Consider the following 22,172-nt stretch of genomic DNA (forward strand, 5'->3'; position numbering starts at 1 on the left):
AAAGTTTATTATTTTTTGCACCATACTTTCACACTCCACAACTAGCCGTATCCATGGGTGTCGTCCATACCAACACTTTCCAAGGAATTTATTATTTAACAACATAAAGTAAGTTTCTTTTTCATTTTAGGACTAGGCATCCCTATTACCACCGTACTCTCATGCAATGACAAGTGAATAAATGATACATCCATTTTGCATCATGTTTTCCTACTGTTATTTATAATGTTTTTATGCATAATAATGCTTTGGGGAGTAATTCTAATGCCTTTTCTCTCATAATATGCAAGGTTTACACAAAGAGGGAGAATACCGGGAGCTGGAATTCTGGATCTGGAAAAGCTACATTGGAGTTACCTATTCTGCAAATCACCAAATAAGCTAAAACTTCACGGAGATTTTTATGGAATACTTAAGAAATATTGGAGCAAAAAACTACCAGACGGGGCCCACCAGGTGGCACAACCCACCTCGGCGCGCTAGGGAGCCCAGGCGCGCCCTGGTGGGTTGTGCCCTCCTCGGCCCACCTCCGGTCCGCCTTTTCTGGTATATAAGTCATTTTTACCTAGAAAAAATAAGGAGAGGACTTTTGGTATGAAGTGCCGCCGTCTCGAGGCGGAACTTGGGCAGGAGCACTTTTGCCTTCTGGTGGAGCGATTCCGCCGCTGAACTTCCCTCCCGGAGGGGGAAATCATCGTCATCGTCGTCACCAACTACTCTCCCATCTTTGGGAGGGCTATCTCCATCAACATCTTCAACATCACCATCTCCTCTCAAACCCTAGTTCATCTCTTGTGTTCAATCTTTGTACCGGAACCTTAGATTGGTGCTTGTGGGTGACTAGTAGTGTTGATTACATCTTGTAGTTGATTACTATATGGTTTATTTGGTGGAAGATTATATGTTCAGATCCATTATGCTATTTAACACCCCTTCGATCTTGAGCATGATTATTATTTATGAGTAGTTACTTTTGTTCTTGAGGTCACGGGAGAAGTCATGTTGCAAGTAATCATGTGAACTTGATATGTGTTCAATATTTTGATTATATGTATGTTGTGATTCCCTTATTGGTGTCATGTGAACGTCGACTACATGACACTTCACCATATTTGGGCCTAAGGGAATGCATTGTGGAGTAGTTATTAGATGATGGGTTGCTAGAGTGACAGAAGCTTAAACCCTAGTTTATGCGCTACTCTGTAATAGACCGATTTGGATCCAAAAGTTTAATGCTATGGTTAGATTTTATCTTAATACTTTTCTCATAGTTGTGGATGCTTGCGAGGGGGTTAATCATAAGTAGGAGGTTTGTTCAAGTAAGAATAGCACTTAATCACCGATCAACCTACATATCAAATTATCAAAGTAGCGAACACGAATCAAACCAACATGATGAAAGTGATATGATGAAATTCCCGTGTACCCTCAAGAACGATTTGCTTATCATAAGAGACCATTTTGGCCCGTCGTTTGCCTCAAAAGGATTGGGCTACCTTGCTGCACTTTTGTCACCGTTACCGTTACTTGCTTGTTACAAATTATCTTGCTATCAAACAACTTAGTTTGTTACCTACAATTTCAGTGCTTAGAGACATTACCTTGCTCAAAACCACTTGTCATTTCCTTCTGCTCCTCGTTGGGTTCGACACTATTGAAAGGACTGCGATTGATCCCCTATACTTGTGGGTCCTCAAGGCTCTTTTCTGGCACCGTTGTCGGGGAGTGAAGCGCTCTTGGAGAAATCTGTAAGGAAAAATTATTACTACGTGCTGAAATTTATTGTCACTTGCTACTATGGAGAACCATCCTTTGAGGGGTTTGTTCGGGGTACCCTCACTTTGACCGGAACCACAATTAGTTGCCCCTCAACCTACTACACCTACTGAAAATATTGGTTATGAAATTCCTTCCGGTATGATAGAACAACTGCTAGCTAATCCTTATGCATGAGATGGAACTGAACATCCTGAGATGCACTTGATATTTGTGGATGAAATTTGTGGATTATTGAAGCTTGTGGGTTTACCCAGAGATGAAGCTAAGAAGAAGGTTTTCCCTTTATCTTTAAAGGGGAAAGCATTAGCATGGTATAGGCTATGCGATGATATTGGATCTTGGAACTGGAATCGATTGAAATTGGAATTCACTACTGCAGGATGCTGCTAACGTGACACTACAATCAGAGACCCTTTCACGAAACTATGTGCGATGCATTAATCGCAGACGATGGTGTAAAAGAATCGTCAAAAGGGTGCAAAATGTTTGCGATGACGGATGCATCAAACACAGTTCAGATTTTTGTTGCGTGTGTGATTCAGGGCATACGGTTCAGTTCAATTAACTATTTGCAATGATGGTAAACAAAAGAAACAGGCTGCCAGACGAAGGCGTGTGCGATGTAGAGCATATGGTTCACTCGGATGAACTGTTTGTGATTGATGAATTCATCGTTGACGGGTTACCTATTGTGGTCCATGTGTGTTGTGATATGCTCTGCCTGCAAAACATCTATGCTCTATGTAGAGAAGAACAACATATATATACTTGTAACATGACATGATTGCAATACCAAATTAAACATCTAATTACGTTATATAACAAATACCATAAATATTGCATGGTTCAAATTCAAAGATTACAACACCCAAATTCAAACATTGCAAACATCGACATTTCTGCAAAGGGACCAGCCGCTGGCAAGTCATGTATGGGTTTGACACACTGACTTCCAATTGCTCTGCCATATGCTCTTCCAAAATGAAGTTTAGATTTTTTGGAGCCTCTTCCATTCTATAGTACCCGCTGACTCTGATCAACATACCATTCATCTTTCGAAATTAAATGCATGTTCAACGTTAGTACCCTCAGCACCTTTGCTCTGGCAAGAAAGAACCTGGCGAGTGTAATCTCTGATATGGTCCCTCGGTAGGAGTTCAAAGTAATATTTGAGAGATGCAGATCTAGGCATTCGATGTGATTGTCGTTATAAACATTATGCACCTCCGGGCCTATTATTATGTGCAAAAGAAGAGAACATGTTAGTGCCTACATGCAGTTTGAACACTACCACACGTCTATTTGGTTTGCGAGATTTCTAGAATGCACCAACGTGCCATCTTCGATCTGACATGACTAACATGGACATTTGATTACAATCTAGAAACATGTAGCCTTCTTCACATGAGGATGGTTTGGATGAAAAATTCCCTAAGAAAACTAGTACAGATGAATCCAAAGGAGAAATGCTTATGGATTGTAACCATATGAATAAAGCAACCAATATGTGGTGGTGGGGGGTGTATGTCCTGAAATCCTCAAAAATTCCTTCAGAAATTGTAGTACATTGTCATTGTAAACTTGGGAAAAGGTGCAAAAAATTGAACTCCCTTATGGTTAACATTTAACAGGAAAGGAACATCACCTCGATATGCAGCTTCTTCAGGCACGGAAAGCATCTCAGGCAACTGACAACTTGGTCCAGGTTGGGGCCGATAGATTCTAGTGCCAAGACGTTCACTATGCCCAGAATCTGGGTGAAGCTTTGCTGGATGACAGACAAACATACATCTTCAAAACTAGAAATAATGTTGATATCAAGAAAGAGAGGTATAAGGCGACTGTTGTACCTAAAAGTAGTAGTATTTGATAGACGAGTAGCCCACCACTACCAATTTCGGCGCAGAAATGACATTGATTCTTGTTGGACCTTGTTGATCAACTACAAGTAATCTCTCAAGTGAAGGTGTGTCCTCAATGACCATATTGTGGTCCACCTTTTGTGATATCTCATTGCAGCACCAACAACACACACAAATAGTCCGGAGAGTCCTGGAGGTGATGTGGAAGGTACTCGACCAATTCATCACCTGAAGACAAAGGAACTCGAGTGTAGTACATTCGCGGAGCAGGCGCTCCATGTCGTCCTTTGGGATGCGGACGGCGACGAGCTTGAGGTGCTTCAGTTGTGGTAGAAAAAGAGCAGGCACATCATTAAGGGGGGGGGAATGGCAGTTCATGAACTTGGCGAGGCGCAGCATGGGCACGAAGCGGAGCGCGGATGTTGGCAGCGAGCGAATATGCCCATCATTAAAACTGAGCTTCTCGAGCTAATCTATGGCGGGGGATCGGAACCACATGTCAAGCTTGGCTCGGTCCTTGCCATTGGAACGGAACTTGCTCACCATAAGGCCTCTGATTGGGCCATGGTGACTGCCGAGGATCTGGGAGAACGCATCCAAGCTTTTCTGATAGCCATAGCAGAGCTCGTGGGCGTCGAGGAGGTCGACAAGTGTGAGCAGCCATAGGGGGCGCCATCGCCAGGAAAGGGCGGCTTTCCTTGCCCCATATTTGATTGGGAGGAGGGATATGATGACTCTCAACATATCATCGGGGAGGTTGCTGATGAAGTTTAGGCCTGCTGGAGTCGTTTGCGGTTCTTTCTCGAACCGTCTCCGCTTGGTGGCAGCCTCGTTCTCCACCTCGTCGGCGGCGACGGAAACCTCTGTCTCCATATTCACGCCGTGCTCCGGTGTACTTTGGGGACTGAGAGCAGCGTCGAGGATGCGGGTGGAGAGAGAGGATTGTGTGTGTGGCGAGGATGGGGGGTGCGGCTGCTCGGGCGCGTCATTAATATAGACCAGTGGGAGCAAGGCGGGTGGCGGTCAAATGCTGTCTCGCTTCCTGGTGAGCCTGTCTGGCGGACTCCTGGCATTCCTATACCATCATTTCACGGAGTGAGGCAGACGCACCATTAATATGGAGGAGTGGGAGCAAGGTGGCCGGCGGTCGAAGGGCTGGCTCGCCTCTCGGTGAGCCTGCCCGGTGGACTGCTGGCACACCTACCGTCATTTCACACAGCTACTAGCATGCCCTGTACGGTGAGTGCATAGCGAACACGCGCATGAATTAGATAGTGGTAGTGATTTTAGTTGCAAAAAATATATATTGCTAGTGATTTTTAGCTGCATATTTTGACAAATTGCAGTGTCTCTTGGCTTAGCGCCGAAGTCTGGCTTTAATTTGCATACCGTATTCAATCTGAACCGTTTGCGTTGAAGAGATGCACAAATCCCACGTTGAATAGCTTGCACGCTTCCCGGTGAGCCTCTCGGCCATCCTGTGCACCGGACTGCACTCGCACGCCTCCCGTTCAGTCAAGCAACTGTCTGCACGGCACCTGCTATAGCCATTAAAACCAAGATACATGGCATCACGTGAATGGTTAACATAACTCACACGATTTGAATTACACAAACATTTGCGATGTTAGAGTGCTAGCTATTTGTTTGAAAATGCCTTTGTTGGCTGTTATTCGAGTGCTTCTTCTCTCAAATGGACACGAAAAATACACAGCATGTCGGGTGCCATTCCATGATAGCATGCCAAGTTTCATGAATTTCAGACGAGTTTTGGATTTGCTAGAATTTAAAAACAAAGTATCTCAACATTTTGCGGGCAATCAATAGTGCCCCGGTGTTTGAAATTCATTCCCATTTCTTGCATGGGACCTAAGCATGCACCCAAGGACAAAGATTTGATTTTTCAACCAATTTATATGCACTTGAGCATGTGCATGTAGTTCAAATTTGAATTATGCACATAAAATGCCTAGAAAACCTAGTTAATGTATAAAAATGTCCAAACGAACCCCAAAAAATTGCAAAATTTAACACAACACTCCTGTTGTTCTATGTTTACACTAGAATTTTTGTAGAAGTAATAAGAGGCAGCAAATATCATTTTGTCCCCGTAGGTGGGACGTTCCCTACCGAAACCATCAGGCTTGTTGTGAGAAGCTTTGTTTTGTGAGAAGCTTATACCCAAACCTGCCCCAAATGGGAGAAAAAATTACCACGCCATGTTGCTGCCACTCCATGATAGCATACCAAGTTTCATGAATTTCACACGAGTTTTGGATTTACTAGAGTTTAAAAACCAGGAATCTCAATGTTTGCGGCCGAGTGATGGTGGCAGGGTGTTTGACCTTCGTTCCCATTTCTTGCTTGGGACCTAAGCATGCAACCAAGGACACATATTCGAATTTTCAACCAATTTATATGCATTAGAGCATGTGCCTGCAGTTCAAGTTTGAATTATGCACATGAATGCATAGAAAACTCAGTTAATGCATGAAAATGTCCAAACGAACCCCGAAAAATCCCAAAAATTGACACAACACTCGTGTTGTTCTATGTTGACACTAGACAAAATTTGAAACCAATAAGAGGCAGTGGATATCGTTTCGTCCCCAAAGGTGGGACGTTCCCTACCGAAATCATCAGGCTTGTTGTGAGAAGCTCTGGTTTGTGGGAAGCATATCCCCAAACCTGCCCCAAATTGGACAAAATTTTTACCACGACATGTTGATGCCGCTCCATGATAGCATGCCAAGTTTCATGAATTTCAGGCAAGTTTTGCATTTACTAGAATTTAAAAACCAGGCATCTCAATGTTTGCGGCCAAGTGACAGTGGCAGGGTGATTGACATTCATTCCCATTTCTTGCATGGGACTGATGTCTACTACACAACCTTCTTCTTGTAGACGTTGTTGGACCTCCAAGTGCAGAGGTTTGTAGGATAGTAGAAAATTTCCCTCAAGTGGATGACCTAAGGTTTATCAATCCGTGGGAGGCGTAGGATGAAGATGGTCTCTCTCAAACAACCCTGCAACCAAATAACAAAGAGTCTCTTGTGTCCCCAACACACCCAATACAATGGTAAATTGTATAGGTGCACTAGTTTGGCGAAGAGATGGTGATACACGTGTAATATGGATGGTAGATAAAGGTTTTTGTAATATGAAATTATAAAACAGCAAGGTAACTAATGATAAAAGTGAGCATAAACGGTATTGCAATACTAGGAAACAAGGCCTAAGGTTCGTACTTTCACTACTGCAAGTTCTCTCAACAATAATAACATAAGAATCGATCAGCAGGGATTTGCAGAGGTGCCAGAGCTCGATTTTGAAATAGAGATAAATAATTTTGAGAGGTATGCTTTCATTGTCAACATAACAACCAAGAGTTCCCAAAGTCTTCCATACTACATACATTATAGGCGGTTCCCAAACAGAATGGTAAAGTTTTTGCTCCCCCTCTACCAACAATCATCAATCCATTGCTTGCCCGAAACAACGGGTGCCTCCAACTAACATCAATCCTGGGGGAGTTTTTGTTTGCAATTATTTTGATTTGATTTTGATCTTTTGATCATGGGACTGGGCATCCCAGTTACCAGCCATTTTTCTCATGAATGATGAGCGGAGTCCACTCATCGTGAGAATAAGCCACCTAGCATGGAAGATACTGACAGCCCCTAGTCGCTACATCACTACAGGAATCTGCTACTTTGCCATCTGCCACGGCGGACGGCAAAGGCTTGGATGGCGGACGGCAAAGACCTTTGCCGTCAGCCGCGGACGGCAAAAGGTGACGGCAAAGTAGGGGACGGCAAAGAGCTGCGTTGTCGTCTGCTTCGGGCAGCTGACGGCAAAGGGGCCTTTGCCATCAGCAGCGGACGGCAAAGAAGACGGACGGCAATAAATGCATTGTTACTCCGTTAGGTGGTTAACGGCAGGCCTTTGCCATCAGCTGCTGATGGCAAACCGACCAAATTAGCTGACGGCAAATTTTGTCCGGCCTTTGCCGTCTGCCGAATGATGTCAGCTGGACGTCACTACAAGGCAGGCCTTTGCCGTCCGTGGCTGTAGGCAAAGTGTCCAGATGCACGGACGGCAAATCTCCTTCTTTGCCATCTCTGTCATCGATTTACAGTATGTTCAGCAATGCATATTCATATGTATAGCCCATGCATATATCACAAATATCTAACACAGACCACAGGAAAAAAAGAACATCACAAGATCATCCATAAAAACATATATATCGTACAACTTGTATCACAAAGTAAGACGAGATCACACAAGTGTCGACAAATAAGATCACAAAGGTTGGCCTCTACATAACACAAAACTTAGGTGAGCATCATGGGATCTAGCAGCAACAACACCTAAACTACTGGATGGACACTGCAGCCCAGACCCAACTCCACAAGCACACTACATACTAATTTGCGACCCTGACGGTGATGCAACCACCACAACCAAAATTAAAAAGGCAAGGGAGGTGGGTGGTCCAGGTTGTTGTCTCCACGCCGCCTGTGTTTGCCATCTCTAAATGCCAAAAGGTCTAGGTTGTGATCATCAGCCTTCTTCATGCCATCAGCATGATCACCATTGCGTTCCGCACCCCGTCATCATCAGGCTGATTTGCTGCTGCTGCTTGTCCTCCTACTCCATCTGCATGGACAAGAGCAAGTTAGTTGAATGGCATGCACGATAAAAGTGCAAGGCATATATATTCATCTACATTAATTGTACTGCAGTACAGATTTTGCATGGATGGGTTTGACTTCAACAGAGACTGAAGGAAGAGCATTTTCCCCTCCCAATCCAAAACCTGTTGTACAAGTACAGCTGTAAGAGAAGGAACTGTGGTACAACAAGAGGCGCTCCAAATCAAACTAAATCTCAGTTTCTTTATTTAGCTAAGAAACAACACAACCATAACTTCTGCCAAGCAAGCAGTTATCATACTATCAGCTAAAAGAAAAACAAAGGAAGATCATGTGTCACTTTCATGGAAAACATCAGAAGTAGATGATAGGCAAAAGTAGATGATCATCAAATTCCCTCACACTCAACAGTGAAAAATGCTACTACCATTGATAGCAAGGACTAACTATTCCCACTACCTGGATGCAGCGTCCTTCATTTTGCAAACAAAAAAAGAACACATTATCAAACTCCTTCACATACATAAATGAATAGCAGCAACCAAATTCAACGGTACTACCAAAATCAAATTACTAATATAATAGTTGGACGCCCATCATCAAAATTGGTAACATAATCCAAGAAGTTCAGTAGCTAGTATTAATTAATATAATCTAGTTGATTAAGAGGAGCAAGCACGGATTGGGTTTGAAGCAGTCAAGTTACATCTAGCGCTGCTTGAGGATGGTCTCCTACAAGGGTCCAGACCTCATCTTCTCGTCGATCTTGAGGATGGTCTCCTACAAGGGTCCTACGAGTAGCCTTTTTTTCATGAAAGGAGAGTACAAGTAGCATTGCTTTGATTCTAATTGTAATTCCTAGTTGATTATGAAAATTCTGTATGAGCAAATATCCATTGCCAAATACTCCTACATGACAGATCTAGCACATGACCAAAATAAGTGCTCCATAGCCACAACCGGACTGACCAAAATGCAACTAAATATGACCAATAACTACCAATTCATGGATGATCTGAACCTGTACCCGCCGATGCTCGCCGTCGACTCTGCCATCAGTGCCGAGACGCCGCCGTTAAGAATCTTGAAGGGTTGCGACCACCCCGACCACGCCGACGTCGCTGTGCCCGCAGCAACAGCAGCTCGACACTGTCGGGGCCTCCTCTAAACAAGACTGAAATAAAAATCATGTATCTGCATGTAGAGTCATTTGAAGTTCGTTTCATCAGTAGGAGGAGTGCAAGTGGCAGCCCGCTTCGTCCCACGAAACTCATCCATTAGTTCAAAATTTGCTCAACATTTGCCTAAAAGTAACACTACATTTGTACTACTATGTTACTGTCCACTAGCCCGCCACACTTGCATTGCATCCTTAATCCAAAGAGATTGATGAGCTAGCTAATGAATGTCGTTTTGCTTGTACCACATAACTAGTCAGTTTTGTGCTGCCTTTTGATCCCTAACCTGTGACGCGAAGGCTTTCTGGAGCTACTGCCGAAGCAGTGCTCTGAACTGGCGGGCTGCAGCCAGGGTCTCGTCCATCTTGGACTTCTTAGCCATGAGGTCGGCCTTCCTGGCTTCCGCAGCCCCGATCCCGGCGTCTTCCGAGTGCAACCCGCTGCTCTGTAGCTCCTACAGGGCTGCCTGCAGTTGAGACACAGAGGCCTTGAGCCTCGGCACTTCCTGACGAGCTCCCGCTGCGACATCGCCCGGAACTCTGTATCTGCAGTTCATGATTACTGAACGTGTAGTCGTTAAGCTTTGGCATAAACCCACATTCCTGGTTGTGCTTTGTAACTCTTTGCATAATGTTTGTCCTCATGAATTCCAATGTTCTTCATTTGATACAGGTTTTAGCATAGAAATGGTACCTTGAAACACTTTGAGTACTCAAGAAGAGTTGTTTGGTAGCACTCCTGGCATATCAAGGGAGGCACCTCCACGCTGAACTTAACCTGCAAAGCAGCACACCATGACCATCAGAATCAAGCATCAATTCATCAGTTTATCCCCTAATCTAGTCTACGCATCGCACAGAAACTGAGACAACATCCCACATTACAGAATTACGCGACTCTCCAACTCATATACAACCAGAGAGGTACTTAATTGAGCAAAGTTGGGGCTAACACTTGAGTTGGGCTGTGGCGTCTCAATGACGCGGACGGAGTCTCCACCACCCGCGGCGGCCTCGCAGAGCTCTACGGCGGGCGAGGCGATGGGGAATCATCGCCTCTGGGACCACCAGGTGGAGGCGGAGGTGGACAGGGATCGGGAGGAGGACGGTGATGAGGAACTAGGGCAGGAGGCTGCTCGTGGGGTTGAGAAGTGGCTGCGGGCGGGGTGGATGGAGGCTGTGGAGACGACGGCTGGAACTCCTCCATCTCCTTCCTCTTGGACTCATAGAAGCGGTCCCACTCCTCCGCCTTCTGCTGCGTGTCCTCGATCTCGCCGTTGGTCGAGCTGATGTCGCGGGCGACGGCGAGGCGGCACACGTGGGTGGCGTCGATGTTAGCGCGGGCGGCGAGGGCGCGGGAGGCGAGGTCTGCAGCGCGGCGCTCGAGGAGGAGGCGGCGCCGCTCGAGGAGGAGGCGGCGCCACTCGAGGCGGCGGTGGCCTTGGTGGTGAGGCGGCGGGACTCTCCTGGGCGAGGAGAGAAACCGGTTGGTGGAGATGGTGAGCAGGGAGAGGTGACATCGGGGAGGAGAGCTGGGCGGTGGGGAACGGCGGGGATCGCCGAAATCTGGCGGCGGCGTGGGATGGAGAAAGGGGATCGAGGAAGACGAGAGAGATGGGATCCAACGTGGGTGTGTGTGTGCGTGGGTTGGGCGTGTGTGCATCGTGGGTGGGGCCCGAGGCTGTGTGGGTCGTGGTGGGTGTGTGCCGGGGGCGGCTGTTAGATACGTTAGGTTATTTTCTTTGCCGTCTGCTTTCGGGCTGTTTGCCGTCCGCTAGCAGATGGCAATGAAAGTGGCCGTTAGTTTTTTCATTAGTGGGTGTCACCTCCCTCTTTGCCGTCAGCCAGCGGATGGCAAAGATTCTTTGCCGTCAGCCAGCGGATGGCAAAGATTCTTTGCCGTCAGCCAGCGGACGGCAAAGAAATGGCAGATGGCAAAGACCTTCTTTGCCGTCTGCCATTTGTTTGCCGTCAGCTTCTTGGTAGCTGATGGCAAAGATATTCTTTGTCGTCCGCTAGCTGACGGCAAAGAATTGGCAGACGGCAAATTCCCTGATTCCAGTAGTGCATGAGCAATTCGGGCATACAAAACAGATTATTATTTGAAGGTTTAGAGTTCAGCACATGCAAATTTACTTGGAACGGCAGGTAAATACCGCATATAGGTAGATATGGTGGACACTCATGGAAGAAACTTGGTTCAAGGAATTGGGATGCACAACCAGTATTCCCGCTTAGTACAGATATTTTGGCTAGCAAAGGATTCTAAATAGCAAGCACCACATGTTGGAGGATCTATAACAATATAACTTCTATACAAATATACCCAAGAATAACTCATTATGTTGTCTTCCTTGTCCAATTTCAACTAATTTGCTCAGGTTTGAAAATAATTAATGGGGCTCACAATCATAGAAGATGTCTAAGATAGTACATTTATATGTGAAATCTCTCTTCCTTCAATATTCTTTCATGAATTGTTCAAGTGCATATATAATTTCAGATTTATGATATTCAAATCATTCAACCATTTACTCATAGGATATAAGTGAAGCACACGAGTAAATGACAAACTACTCCAAAAAGATACAAGTGAAGATCAATGAGTAGTTAAATAATTATGTTGCTATGTGAGGATCTCTCTCATTTAAGTATTTCAGATCTTGGTGTTTTATTCAAACAACAAGCAAAACAAAACAAAAATGGCATTGCAAGGATATCACAACTCATGTGAAGAACCAAAAACTTAGGTTCAACCAATACTAACCGATAATTGTTGAAGAAGAAAGGTGGGATGCCTACCGGGGCATCCCCAAGCTTGGATGCTTGAGACTTCTTGAAATATTATCTTGGGGTGCCTTGGGAATACCCAATCTTGAGCTTTTGTGTCTCCTTAATTCCTCTCATATCACGGTTTTCCTAAATCTCAAAAACTTCATCCACACCAAACTCAACAAGAACTCGTGAGATAAGTTAGTATAAACCAATGCAAAAACCTTATCATTATCTACTGTAACAAATCACTAACATTATTATTCGACATTGCATACTAAATGTCTCTGCATATTTAATACTCCTATCCTCAAATAGAATCATTAAAGAAGCAATCATATGCAAACAATGCAACATAACAGCAATCTACCAAAACAGTATAGTCTGTAGAGAATGCAAGATTCATCATACTTCCCTAACTCCAAAAATTATAAGAAAAATACTACGCTGTAGGATATTTATCATAACTCATTATGCAAAACGATTCAACATTATATCATTCTCTGACTTTTCTAGGGAATTTTGCCAACAGTGGTAACTTTCTGTTTTGAAACAGCAACATGTATTCTTGTAAAATAAGCATGGTAAAGGCTGTCCTTGACACTTTTATTGAAAGTAAAGATGCAAAACATTATTACAAATAACCGCAAGAAAATACTAACAAAAGAAAATGACGCTCCAAGAAAAACACATATCATGTGGTGAATAAAAATATAGCTCCAAGTAAAGTAACCGATGAACAAAGACGGAAGAGGGGATGCCTTCTGGGGCATACCTAAGCTTAGGCTCTTGGTTGTACTTGGATATTACCTTGGGGTGCCTTGGGCATCCCCAAGATTAGGCTCTTTCAACTCCTTATTGCATAGTCCATCGAATCTTTACCCAAAACTTGAAAACTTCACAACACAAAACTCAACACAAAACTCGTAAGCTACGTTAGTATAAGAAAAATAAATAACCACTTAAGTACTGTTTCATATTGGTGTAATATCTACTGTATTCCAACTTCTCTATGGTTCATGCTCTCCAATACTACTCATAGATTCATCAAAATAAGCAAACAACACATAGAAAACAGAATCTGTCAAAAACAGAACAGTCTGTAGTAATCTGTATCAAACGTATACTTATGGAACTCCAAAAATTCTTAAATAAATTTGTGGACCTGAGGAATTTGTCTATTAATCATCTGCAAAAAGAATCAGCCTAAAAGCACTCTCTAGTAAAACATGGAAGCTAATCTCGTGAGTGCAAAGTTTCTGTTTTTTACAGCAAGATCAGATGGACTTCACACAAGTCTTCCCAAAGGCTCTACTTGGCACAACACTAATTAAAACATAAAACCACATATAACCAGAGGCTAGATGAATTATTTATTACTAAACAGGAGCAAAAAGTAAGGAACTAAAATAAAGTTGGGTTGCCTCCCAACAAGCGCTATCGTTTAATGCCCCTACCTAGGTATGATGATTTCAATGATGCTCACATAAAAGATAAGAATTGAAACATAAAGAGAGCATCATGAAGAATATGACTAGCATATTTAAGTCTAACCCACTTACTATGCATAGGGATTTTGTGACCAAACAACTTATGGGAACAATAATCAATTAGCATAGGAAGGCAAAACAAGCATAACTTTAAAATTTTAAGCACATAGAGAGGAAACTTGATATTATTGCAATTCCTACAAGCATATGTTCCTCCCTCATAATAATTTTCAGTAGCATCATGAATGAATTCAACAATATAACCAGCACATAAAGCATTATTTTCATGATCTACAAGCATAGAATTTTTATTACTCTCCACATAAGGAAATTTCTTCTCATGAATAGTAGTGGGAGCAAACTCAACGAAATAACTATCATGTGACACTTTATTCACATAATCAATTTGAGCATTAAAATCATGATGAAAAGTTTCATGGATATCATTACTCTTTATAGCATAAATTTCATCACAATAATCATCATAGATAGCACGCATGCTATCATCATAATATATTTTCTCATCAAAACTTGGGGGGCTAAAAATATCATCTTCATCAAACATAGCATCCCCAAGCTTGTGGCTTTGCATACCATTCGCATCATGGGTATTCAAAGAATTCATACTAACAACATTGCAATCATGTTCATCATTCAAAGATTTAGTGCCAAACATTTTATAGATTTCTTCTTCTACCACTTGAGCACAATTTTCCTTACCATCATTCTCACGAAAGATATTAAAAAGATGAAGCGTATGAGGCAAACTAAATTCCATTTTTTGTAGTTTTCTTTTATAGACTAAACTAGTGATAAAACAAGAAACAAAAAGATTTGATTGCAATATCTAAAGATATACCTTCAAGCACTCACCTCCCTGGCAACGGCTCCAGAAAAGAGCTTGATGTCTACTACACAACCTTCTTCTTGTAGACGTTGTTGGGCCTCCAAGTGCGGAGGTTTGTAGGACAATAGAAAATTTCCCTCAAGTGTATGACCTAAGGTTTATCAATCCGTGGGAGGCATAGGATGAAGATGGTCTCTCTCAAACAACCCTGCAACCAAATAACAAAGAGTCTCTTGTGTCCCCAAAACACCCAATACAATGGTAAATTGTATAGGTGCACTAGTTCGGCAAAGAGATGGTGATACAAGTGCAATATGGATGGTAGATAAAGGTTTTTGTAATCTGAAATTATAAAAACAGCAAGGTAACTAATGATAAAAGTGAGCATAAATGGTATTGAAATGCTAGGAAACACGGCATAAGGTTCGTACTTTGACTAGTGCAAGTTCTCTCAACAATAATAACATAATTGGATCATATAAATATCCCTCGACATGCAACAAAGAGTCACTCCAAAGTCACTAATAGCGGAGAGCAAACGAAGAGATTATGGTAGGGTACGAAACCACCTCAAAGTTATTCTTTTTGATCTATCTATTCAAGAGTCCATAGTAAAATAACATGAAGCTATTCTTTCCATTCGATCTATCGTAGAGTTCATACTAGAATAACAACTTAAGACACAAATCAACCAAAACCCTAATGTCACCTGGATACTCCATTATCACCTCAAGTATCCATGGGCATGATTATACGATATGCACCACACAATCTCAGATTCATCTATTCAACCAACACAAAGTACTTCAAAGAGTGCCCCAAAGTTTCTACCGGAGAGTCAAGAGGAAAACGTGTGCCAACCCCTATGCATAAGTTCACAAGGTCACTGAACCCGCAAGTTGATCACCAAAACATACATGAAGTAGATCACGTGAATATCCCATTGTCACCACAGATAAGCATGGCAAGACATGCATCAATTGTTCTCAAATCCTTAAAGACTCAATCCGATAAGATAATTTCAAAGGGAAAACTCAATCCATTACAAGAGAGTAGAGGGGGAGAAACATCATAAGATCCAACTATAATAGCAAAGCTCGAGATACATCAAGATCGTATCACCTCAATAACACGAGAGAGAGAGATCAAACACATAGCTACTGGTACATACCCTCAGCCCCGAGGGGGAACTACTCCCTCCTTGTCATGGAGAGCGCTGGGATGATGAAGATGGCCACCGGTGAGGGAGCCCCCTCCGGCAGGGTGCCGGAACAGGGTCCCGATTGGTTTTTGGTGGCTACAGAGGCTTGCGGCGGTGTAACTCCCGATCTATTCTGCTCCTGGAGGTTTTTGGGGTATATGGAGATATATAGGCGAAAGAAGTCGGTCAGGGGAGCCATGAGGGACCCACAAGGGTGGGGGGCGCGCCCAGGGGGGTAGGGCACGTCCTCTTGCCTCGTGGCTTCCTCGAAGCTGCCCTGACGTCTACTCCAAGTCTCCTGGATTGCTTCCATTCCAAAAATAACTCTCGCGAAGGTTTCATTCTGTTTGGACTCCGTTTGATATTCCTTTATTACGAAACACTGAAATAGGCAAAAAAACAGCAATGTGGGCTGGGCATCCGGTTAATAGATTAGTCCCAAAAATAATATAAAAGTGTATAATAAAGCCCATTAAACATGTAAAACAAATAATATAATAGCATGAATGCTTCATAAATTATAGATACGTTGGAGACGTATCAGGGACCTAATTAAGCATGCAACCAAGGACACAAATTTGAATTTTCAACCAATTTATATGCATTAGAGCATGTGCCTGTAGTTCTTATTTGCACATGAATGCATTGAAACTCAGTTAATGTATAAAAATGCCCAAGTGAACCCCCAAAAATCCCAAAAATTGACACAACACTCCTGTTGTTCTATGTTGACACTAGGAAAAAAATTGAAATCGAGAAGAGGCAATGGATATCGTTTTGTCTAGAAAGGTGAAAGGTTCCCTACCGAAACCATCAGGCTTGTTGTGAGAAGCTCTGTGTCGGTGTACTTGAGTAGGGGTACCCCAGTATCCCGAACTTGTGCACGGGCAGTTGCAGCACCCCGCGGCAAGGCTTGCCGGGCGACCGCCAAGGTCCTCCGTGGTTCCCATGGAGCCATTCAAGAACAAAGTATTTCAAGCCAAGGAGACAAGGCCCCGGTAAGAGGAGCTTGCCGGGAAGGCCAACCAAGGCATCCCAAGGAACTTGCCGCGATGCGCCACGCGTCGCGGCAAGGCAACGAGGCCCCGGCAAGAGGAGCTTGCCGGGAAGACCAACCAAGGCATCTCAAAGCCTTGTGAGCGACAAGCTTCCGGGCCCGACAAGACAACGGCCGCGGCAAGGCGCTTGCCGCGGCGGGCTACCACCCTGTACCCACGCTCCAGCACATCCACCAACGTGTCGCTCTAGGGGCCATTCCAGGCGCGCGTGGCGGGAGGCTGTGCAGCCAGCGGTGCGCGGTGGCATGCGAAGCTGACAAGATTACCATCATGGCGAACGGTGGCGTCCCTGACGGTCCTTTTCTGCACTGTTTGGGCGACGCAGACGGGCATTAAATGCCTTTGTCCCTTGCCGTCAGGGTTAGGTAGGATGCACTATGCAGGTAGCTGCACCAACCACCTCACTTTTTACGCTTTTACCCTTCTCTGCGTTGCCACCTATCGGTAACCCCTTGAGCATATAAAAGGAGGCCCATTCGCAACGTAGAGGGGGTTCGGATCATTTCGAAGCCAGAGAAACACTTAGCTCTCTGCAGCAAGAACACAATATAATCAAACAAGCAGCAGTAGGAGTATTATCTCTCCGGAGAGCTCCGAAGCTGGGTAAACTGCTCGTGTGCTCCGCCTTGATCTGCTCTTCGTGCGATCTCCGCCCCCCGCCGAACCGAAAGGGGCCCGGTCCGCCGGCCCCATAGGTGCTCGTGGATTAGTTTCCCCGACATCTTTGGCGCGCCAGGTAGGGGGCGTCGAGATTGTGTGAACCTGATCCGGCGTTCACACGAGCTAGATCTTCATTTTTCTTCATCAACATGCCACCGAAGAAGAAGACTTCGGCGGCAGCTGCTCCGTCCGCGTCACTTCCACCACCACCGGAGCAAGCGGGTGGTGGAGTAGACGCCGGCGGAAGGACGGACGTCGACGAGGAAGCTCACGACGCTGCCAGGTCCAAGGACAAGGCCGCGCAAACCTCGGCGTCCGTGCACGTTCCGCGCCCATCTCAGGAGGCGCAGGACCGACAGCGTCATGGTATACGCAGTACCATACGTTCGTTGGGACAAGATCAAGCTGGTGGATCTCGGGGTTCTCAAGACCAACATGGACGCCAACATGCTGGCACAAGCGAGACACGGTTGCCTGGACGGGATGCTGCTCCTTCTAACATAGTTAGAAGTCCGAGCATATCCCGCTCCTCGCACCGTTCCCCACTACCGCCCACCACTCTAGCAGAAGCTTTGGCGCGAGCTCAGCTGCTCCTGGATTACCCTCCAGCGGAAGACAAGATCAACCAATGGAGGGCCACCATTCAGAGTCTCATCGGCTTTGCCAACGGCGACACTCCGCGGCAGCCAACTACATCGCAGCCGCGGCAGGACCACCAGGCACGAGCCGGTGGCGACGAAACCGGTGGGGGTGCAACCACCATGCACTCTCCACCTCGAAGGCCAAGATCGCCGACTCGTCGGATCCACCTCGACAGCGACTCCACCGCATCATCAGATCCACGAGCTCGCTGCGATCAGCGCCAAGTTCTTCACGAACGACAGCAAGAAGACGCTCGTACTCGCATCGAGCGCTGAAGAGAAGCGCGACGTCAATCCAACAAGCGCGCTGGGCCCTCTGTCGACATGCATGCGCCAGGGGAACCAGGCGACTTGCCGTACGCGGTAGGTTGCCCTGCGTTCACTCGTGAGCTGCGGCAAGTCCAGTGGCCCAGCACGAAGAATTTCAAGCCAGATGTACCAGAGAAGTACGACGGCAAGACGCATCCGTCGGAGTTCCTCAGCATCTACACCATCGCAGTGCATGCTGCCGGAGGACGGGACGACAAGATCCTTGCCAACTACTTCCCGCTGGTGCTCAAGCCCAATGTCAGATCCTGGCTCATGCACTTGCCGGACAACTCCATATCCTCCTGGGCTGATCTATGCCATCAGTTTGTCGGTGCCTTTACAGGCGGCCACAAGCCTCATGGCCAAGAGAGCGATCTTCATCTGCTCGCCCAGAAGGAAGGAGAGCCCCTGCGCAAGTACATTCAAAGATTCACCCGCGTACAACACAACATCCCAGACGTCCACCCTGCCGCGGTGATCAGCGCGTTCCATCAGAATGTGCGAAACCGCAGGATGCGGGAGGAGATGGCGATGTGCAAGATTAGAGACGTCAGTGAGCTATATGCCCTGGCCGACAAGTGTGCGCGTGCTGAGGAAGGGAGGAAACTCCCTGGAGAGAATGCTGGAGCAGGATGATCTGATAGTGAGGAGACTGCCCCGGCAAAGAAAAACCGGCGGTGGAACAACAGGAAGAAAAGAGGCAAAGAGGTGCTAGTCGTTGAGCAGTCCGGCAAGAAAGGCGAAGCTGGTAGCTCCGGCAAGGAGGTTGCCGCAGCTATGGCGGTCGCCGACAAGCAGGACAGCACCAACAAGCAGTATTGCAAGATCCACCGCACCAAGGGCCATGACTTCCAGAGCTGCAAGAAAGTCGAGTAGCTTGTCGAGCAGCAAAGGCTGAATACGAGTGGCGCGACAAGGAGAAAGCTCAGGAAGGTGCTGGAGGAGCTAGCAAGAAACGTCCCGGCCGAGGAGGACGCCGCGGCAAGGCCAAGCAGCGGCAAGGAGACAGACCTCCCCGCGGCCGCGACAAGGATGAACATGACGATGACGATGAAGATATGGATGAAGAAGAGACCGATGAGCAGGAGTTCCAGAAAGCCACAAAGGTCCTATGCGTTGACGGTGGTGCTTCTCTGCATACTTCACACCGCCAGCTTAAGCAGTGGGTGCGGGAAGTCAATGCAGCAGAACCACCCATCGAGTCACGCAAGCCTCTAAAATGGTCCAGCATGCCTATCATCTTTGATATTGAGGACCACCCTGATCGCATAACTGCAGTCGGGTGCTTGCCGATGTTGGTTTCACCAACTATCCGCAACCTCAAGGTCACTAAGATGCTGGTTGACGGCGGGGCCGGCTTGAACCTGATCTCCTCCGCGGTACTCCAGAAGCTTCAGATCCCTGATGGCGAGCTCGAAGAGACTGGCACGTTCCAAGGAATCAATCCGGGAAGGAGCAAACCGAAGGGAAAGATCACGCTGCCGGTAACATTTGGCAGCGAGCTGAACTTCAGGACTGAGAGGGTCACTTTTGACGTTGCAGACTTCCCATTGCCCTACAATGGGATAGTTGGCCGTCCAGCACTGGCCAACTTCATGGCTGCCTCTCACTATGCATACAACATACTGAAGATGCCAGGCCCGATAAGTGTCATCTCTGTCCCTGGCGACAAGAAGGATGCTCTTATCTGCGCCGATAAGATCTACCGGGAAGCAGCAGCCGCGACAGATCGCAAATCACTTGCCGCTGAAGCTCCCGGGGGGAAGAAGAAGACCAAGCCCGGCAAGAGCTCTGATGCCCACTCCGGCAAGCGCACCTCTTCGGAGTGCTGCACTACCGTCGAGGACGCGCCATCGAGCTCCACCGGAAAGTGTAAGAAGGCAATGGCAGCTCCACCAGAGACCAAGAAGGTGTCCGCCAAGGAGGACGGCACTGGTGGTACCTTCACCATCAGTGCCACTCTCGACCCTAAATAGGAAGGCGCGCTCGTTGCTTTCCTGCGGGCGAACGTCGACGTGTTTGCATGGAAACCGTCTGACATCCCTGGTGTTCCCAGGGAAGTAATCGAGCACCATCTTGCCGTCTGTCCTCATGCGCGGCCCATCAAGCAGAAAGTCAGGAAACAAGCAGTGGAGCGCCAAGAATTCATTGCAGAAGAGATCAAGAAATTGGAAGTAGCGGGCCTTGTCAGAGGAGTGGTCCATCCTACGTGGTTGGCCAATCCTGTAGTCGTGCGTAAGGCAAACAGGAAATGGAGGCTTTGTATTGACTTTACCGATGTTAATAAAGCTTGTCCCAAAGACCCATTCCCCTTGCCGCGCATCGACCAGATTGTTGACTCCATGGCCGGATGTGACCTGCTTTCATTTCTTGATGCATACTCAGGATACCATCAGATCTTCATGGCAGAAGAGGATGAGGAGAAGACCGCATTCATCACCCCATGTGGCACATACTGTTTCGTACGAATGCCATTCGGTTTAAAGAATGCTGGTTCAACATTTGCAAGGGTTGTCCATCACGCTTTTGAACCGCAAGTGCACAGAAATGTGGAAGCCTACATGGATGACATAGTGGTCAAGAGCAAGGACAAAGCGACTCTGATCCAAGAATTAGATGAAACCTTTGCGAATCTGCGCAAGATCAACCTCAAGCTTAACCCCGAGAAGTGCGTGTTTGGAGTCCCTTCCGGCAAGCTTCTCGGGTTCTTCGTGTCTCAGCGGGGGATTGAAGCCAATCCCGACAAGATCAAGGCCATTGAGCAAATTGAAGCACCAAAGCGCGTCAAGGATGTACGAAGACTTGCCGGTTGCGTGGCTGCTCTCAGCAGGTTTATTTCTAGGTCTGCTGAGCGCGCCCTGCCGTTTTTCAAAATATTGAAAAAGGCGGGTCCAATGAAATGTACTCCGGAAGCGGAGGCTGCGCTACAGGACTTGAAGAAATACCTGTCCTCGACTCCAACACTTGTCGCACCTAAGCCACAAGAGAAGTTGCTGCTATATATAGCAGCAACCAATCAAGTGGTTAGTGCTGCGTTAGTGGCGGAGAGGGAGGCGGATGACGAGCCGGCAACCACGGCAAGTGCGTCCAGTGACAAGCAAGGAACTTCTCCGACAAGCTCTGGTCCCGACAAGGATGGGTCTGCGCAGGCGCGTGAGGAGGTGCAGAAGAGAATGGTGCAGCACCCAGTTTACTTTGTCAGTTCCCTTCTGCAGGGGGCTCGGTCAAGGTACTCTGGTGTGCAGAAATTGCTTTTCGGCCTTCTCATGGCCTCGAGAAAGCTGCGCCATTACTTCCAAGCGCATGAGATCACAGTTGTCACTCGCTTTCCGTTGAAGAGAATACTGCAAAATCCAGAAGCAACAGGCAGGATTGTCGAGTGGGCACTGGAACTGTCAAGCTTTGGGCTCAAGTTTGATAGCACTTCAACTATCCAAAGCAGAGCATTGGCAGAGTTCATAGCAGAGTGGACGCCAATGCCAGATGAAGAAATTCCAGAGACGAGCATCCCTGTCAAGGAAGCAAGCAAAGAGTGGCTGATGTACTTTGACGGTGCCTTCTCGCTGCAAGGCACCGGTGCGGGCGTGCTACTTATTGCACCCACCGGAGAGCACCTCAAGTACGTAGTCCAGATGCACTTTCCCAAGGAGCAAGCGACGAACAATACTACAAAGTATGAAGGATTGCTTGCCGGTCTCAGGATCGCGGCAGACCTTGG

At 46.4% G+C, this 22,172-nt stretch overlaps 1 pseudogene; it reads right to left on the reverse strand.

Moving 5' to 3' along the window:
* Window positions 1-9,458: 9,458 nt before the first annotated feature.
* LOC123039024 (uncharacterized) lies at window positions 9,459-11,139 on the reverse strand (annotated as a pseudogene).
* Between the last annotated feature and the right edge of the window lie 11,033 nt (window positions 11,140-22,172).

The sequence above is a fragment of the Triticum aestivum genome, chromosome 2B (assembly GCF_018294505.1).
Source record: "Triticum aestivum cultivar Chinese Spring chromosome 2B, IWGSC CS RefSeq v2.1, whole genome shotgun sequence".
Classification (NCBI taxonomy): domain Eukaryota; kingdom Viridiplantae; phylum Streptophyta; class Magnoliopsida; order Poales; family Poaceae; genus Triticum; species Triticum aestivum.